Raw genomic sequence first — 5782 nt, 5'->3', positions numbered from 1 at the left:
GGATGGGGAAGGGAAGGGGGAAGGAAAGGGAAGGGGGAAGGAAAGGGAAGGGGGAAGGAAAGGGAAGGGGGAAGGGGAAGGGAAGGGGGAAGGGAAGGGAAGGGAAGGGGGAAGGCAGGGAAATAAACAAAGGACAAGGGTACACAAGGGAACTGCTGGAGGTAATGGACATGCTCATTTTCCTGATTGTGGTGATGGTAACGTGAGTGTGTATATCTGTCCAAACTCACCAAATATGTATGCTATATGTAGTTTTTGTATACCAGTTATACCTCGATAAGGCTAGGGAGGTTGAGGGAGAAAGACAAAAGAATTCAGGTAACATTTGAGCAAATACCTGGAAGAGGTGGAGCCCAGAGCCCCCTGCCTGCGGTGCATGCTGGGAAGTGGCTAGGAGCAAGGGCAGAGAGGAAGCTGGTCACCAGCAACCTCGTGGGTGGTTGGGTAAAAGGCTTTGGCTTTTGCTTTCTGCCATGGACTAAATGTTTGTGTCCCCACAAAATTCCTGTGTTGAAACTTAATCCCCCATGATATTAGAAGGTTAGGCCTTTGGAGGCAGCTGTCATGAGCCTGGAGCCCTCATATATGGGATTAGAACCTTCAGACAGAGCTGAAGAGACCAGAGTTCCCATCCTCTGCCCTGAGAGGACACAGCAAGAAGGCGCCCTGGGTGAGGGGCTGGGTCCTCGCCAGTCGCCGAGGCTGCCAGGGCCTTGACCCTGGGCTTTCTAGCTTCTGGAACTGTGAGCAATGAACGTCTGTTGTTTACAAGCTACTCAGCTTACGGTGTTTGTTACAGCTGCTCAAATGGACTAAAACACCTCCAGGAGGCGGGAAGACATTGAATGTTGTTAGCTGAGTGACTAGAAGGGACAAGAATGCTTAAAGGACTGGAGAGGCTGTTCTACTTCACTCTGTTTTGTTTGTTTTGAGACAAGAGTCTCGCTCTGTCACACAGGCTAGAGTGCAGTGGCACAATCTTGGTTCACTGCAACCTCTGCCTCCTGGGTTCAAGCGATTCTCCTACCTCCACCTCCTTAGTAGCTGGAATTACAGGTGTCGGCCACCATGTCTAGCTAATTTGTATTTTTAGAAGAGACGAGGTTTCACCATGTTGCCCAGGCTAGTCTTGAACACCTGACCTCAAATGATCTGCCCGCCTTGGCCTCCCAAAGTGCTGGGATTATAGGTGTGACCCACCACACCACACCCAGCTAATTTTTGTATTTTTAGTAGAGACAGGGTTTCGCTCTGTTGGGCAGACTGTTCTTGAACTCCTGACCTCAAGTGATCCACCCGCCTTGGGCCTCCCAAAGTACTGGGGTTCCAAGCATGAGCCACCATGCTCAGCCTTAACTTCGTATTTGTGTTTGTGTTTTTTGTATAGAACAATCAAGCCCTATTTGAATTCATTAAAGAAGCACAGAATACACTGAGATACATTTTCCAATGTATTTTACAAAAGATGTCAGAGTCACAAACACCTCCAAGTTGTGTACTAAAAGTAGACATTTTGACACACGAACAGGAAAGCCCAGTTACAAGGGAGGAGTACCAAGTTCTGGTTAGGAGCGCAAACTTTCAACTCGGAAAGTCCAAGCTGTGCCATGTGGTCACCGTGTGATTTTGCACAGGCTGTTTTTCTCTCCATGCCTGAGTTTACTCATGTATAAACATGATACTCGCCACCTGAAGTTGTTGGGGAGATTCAACAAACACTAACTGAGTACGGTCCTTGGCACACAGGAAAATCTCAATACGTAGCCGTCATCCTTAGACACACTGAGCAATTTCAGGCAGTTAAAAATCTATGACTGACGGGGCACGGTGGCTCATGCCTGTAATCCCAGCATTTTGGGAGGCCGTGGTGGGTGGATCACCTTAGGTCAGAAGTTCAAGAAAAGCATGGCCAACATGGTGAAACCCGTCTACTAAAAATACAAAAATTAGGGCCGGGCGCGGTGGCTCAAGCCTGTAATCCCAGCACTTTGGGAGGCCGAGGCGGGTGGATCACGAGGTCAAGAGATCGAGACCATCCTGGTCAACATGGTGAAACCCCGTCTCTACTAAAAATACAAAACATTAGCTGGGCATGGTGGCGCGTGCCTGTAATCCCAGCTACTCAGGAGGCTGAGGCAGGAGAATTGCCTGAACCCAGGAGACGGAAGTTGCGGTGAGCCGAGATCGCGCCATTGCACTCCAGCCTGGGTAACAAGAGCGAAACTCCGTCTCAAAAGAATAAATAAATAAATAAATAAATAAATACAAAAATTAGCCAGAAGTGGTGGCATACACCTGTAGTCCCAGCTACGTGGGAGGCTGAGACAGGAATTGCTTGAACCCGGGAGGCGGGGGCTGCAGTGAGTCAAGATGGCACCACTGCACTTCAGCCTGGACGACAGAGCAAGACTCCATCTAAATAAAGTAATTAATTTTTAAAAAACTATGATTGAGTAGTTAATACTAAATCTCATCAAGGAAATTGTAACCGCAAATATTTTGTAAGTTATTAATGAACTGTTTGTGGTAAGATGTCAATCTGGGAAAAAGTGAAGCAAAGTCTAAACATGAGTGTGTAGGTTGGGTGCAGTGGCCCACACCTGTGATCTTACTATCCTAAGAGACTGGAGGTGGGAGGATCTCTTGGGGCCAGGAGGTCAAGACCAGCCTGGGCAACATAGCAAGACCCTGTCTCTGAAAGAAAAAAAATATATTTTTCAATTAGCCAGGCATGGCTGTAGTCCTAGCTACTTGGAAGGCCAAAGTGGGAGGGTGACTTGAGCCTAGGAGTTACAGTGAGCAGGCTGGTTGTGGTGGCTCACACCTGTAATCCCAGCACTTCGGGAGACCAAGGTGGGTGAATCACCTGAGTTCAGGAGTTCAAGACAAGCCTGGCCAACATGGTGAAACCCTGTCTCTACTAAAAATACAAAATTAGCTGGGCGTGGTGGCGGGCACCTGTAATCTTAGCTACTAGGGAGGCTGAGGCAAGAGGATCACTTGAACCTGGGAGGCAGAGGCTACAGTGAGCCACGAACATGCCACTGAACTCCAGCCTAGGCAACAGAGCAACACTCTGTCTCAAAAAAAAGGCCATGGTAAGCAATGATCATGCCACCACACTCCAGCCTGGGCAGCAGAGCAAGACACTGTCTCCAAAAATAAATTAAATAAATAAATAAATACACCTGTGTCAGATTTGACTTCTAGGCCCAGCGCTGTTATGGTAACCAACAGTGTGACCTTGGGCAAATTGCATGCCGTCTCTGAATATTAGTTTTCTTGTCTCTAAATGAAGCAGATCAGGCCTGGCATGGTGGCTCATGCCTGTAATCCCAGCACTTTGGAAGGCCGAGGCAGGCAGATCACGAGGTCAAGAGATCAAGATCATCCTGGCCAACGTGATGAAACGCCATCTGTACTAAAACTATAAAAAAATTAGCTGGGCATCGTGGTGCGCACCTGTAGTTCCAGCTACTCAGGAGGCTGAGGCAGGAGAATTGCTTGAACCCAGGAGGCGGAGGTTGCTGTGAGCCGAGGTCACGCCACTGCACTCCAGCCTGGCACCTGGTGACGGAGTGAGACTCTGTCTCAAAAAAAAAAAGTATTAAAAGAAAAAGAACTACTGTGCTATAGTTCAGTACCATAGGCTTTGAATTTTAAATGGTGCAAATTTTTCTGTTTACATGAGATTTGTGGACCACAATAGCCTAAAGGTTTTAGGTTTTGGGTCTTGCAATTTTGTCCAGGCTGGACTTGAATTCCTGGGCTTAAGTGATCCTCCCACCTCAACCTCCCAAGTAGCTGAGACTTATAGGCGCATACTGCAGCTGGCTTAATAGGTTAAACATTTTAAAGCAAATGGCATTTATTTGAGTCATCTTATCTTTGATGTTATGAATCTCCATCTTCATGTAAATTATATAACTTCTGTAAAATAAGGTGTGCCAATTAGAAAAAAAGTGGTAGAAAATTCGAATCATGTAGTTAATAATAAGATGTCAGGGTTTTCCTGATAACTGAAATATTTACCAGGTGAAGACAGCTAACGTTCACCAAAACTCAACTTCCGCAAAGGAAATAACCATTCTCTCCATGGATTATCAAATTCACAGGCATCCAGTACATTCACCATTTACACAGTCATACATGACAAACTGCTGACCTATTTGTGACCTCCGTCCATGGAAAAACTCAACACTCTGCGACGCTGCTGCCTTCGCCCCTACTGTACTGTTCTCAAGTTGTTTACGTAACTATCTCTCCCATCAGATTGTAAACTCCTGGCTCCCAGCACCCCTCACAATTACTCAGTTTATTTATTTATTTAGAGACAGAGTCTTACGCTGTCGCCCAGGCTGGCGTGTAGGGGCACCATCTCAGCTCACTACAGCCTCTGCCTCCCAGGTTCGAGAGATTCTCCTGCCTCAGCCTCCTGAGTAGCTGGGATTGTAGGCGTGCACCACCATGCCTGGCTAATTTTTCTATTTTTAGTAGAGACAAGGTTTCACCATGTTGGCCAGGCTGGTCTCGAACTCCTGACTCAGGTGATCCGCCTACCTGGGCCTCCCAAAGTGCTGGGATTACAGGCGTGAGCCACCGGGCCCAGCCACTGCTCACTTTATCTCTCTCTCTCTTTCTTTCTTTCTTTTTTTTTTTTTGAGATCAGGATCTTGTTCTTGCTCTGTCACCCAGACTGGAGTGCAATGGCATGATCAGGGCTCACTGCATCCTCAACCTCCCAGGCTCAGGCTCAGGGGACCTTCTCACCTCAGCCTCCCAAGTAGGGTCCACAGGTGTGCATGCTACCACAACCTGATAATATTTTTTATTATTTTTGTAGATATGTGGTTTCACCATGTTGCTCAGACTGGTCTCAAACTTCCGGGATCAAGTGATTCTCCCACTCTGGCATCCCAAAATGTTGGGATCACAGGGATGAGCCACTGCACCTAGGCAATTTATATTTCTTTTCTTTCTTTTTTTGAGACGAAGTTTTGCTCTTGTTGCCCAGGCTGGAGTGCAGTGGTGCGATCTCGGCTCACTGCAACCTCCGCCTCCTGGGTTCTAGCTATTCTCCTACCTCAGCCTCCTGAGTAGCTGGGATTACACGTACGTGTCACCATGCCTGGCAATTTTTTTGTATTTTTAGTAGACATGGGGTTTCTCCATGTTGGTCAGCCTGGTTTCAAACTCCCAACCTCAGGTGATCTACCCACCTCAACCTCCCAAAGTGCTGGGATTACAGGCGTGAGCCACGATGCCTGGTGGACAATTTATATATGTATATATATGTGTATATATATATATATATTTTTTTTTTTTTAGACGGAGTTTCGCTCTTGTTGCCCAGGCTGGAGTGCAATGGCGCGATCTCGGCTCACCGCAACCTCCGCCTCCTGAGTTCAGGCAATTCTCCTGCCTCAGCCTCCTGAGAAGCTGGGATTACAGGCACGCGCAAGCATGCCCAGCTAATGTTTTGTATTTTTTTAGTAGAGACGGGGTTTCACCTGTTGACCAGGATGGTCTCGATCTCTTGACCTCGTGATCCACCGCCTCGGCCTCCCAAAGTGGACAATTTATATTTTTAAGCCCAAATGAAACACTTTCTTCTTTCTGACTTTGAGCCTACCTGACATCATGCTTACCCCAATGTGAAAAGCTGAAAAGTTTCATAAAACACCAGTCATTGAGGGAAAAGTGTTACCTATTCATAAGAAAGTTCGGTTCAAAATACTGTGAGGAAAAATACAAAGAAAAAAGAAAATTAAAAAAAAAAAAA

Source organism: Sapajus apella, unplaced genomic scaffold, assembly GCF_009761245.1.
Source record: "Sapajus apella isolate SASKATOON/1434 unplaced genomic scaffold, GSC_monkey_1.0 scaffold49, whole genome shotgun sequence".
In the NCBI taxonomy this organism is placed as follows: Eukaryota; Metazoa; Chordata; class Mammalia; order Primates; family Cebidae; genus Sapajus; species Sapajus apella.
Note: the sequence above shows the minus strand (reverse complement) of the source record.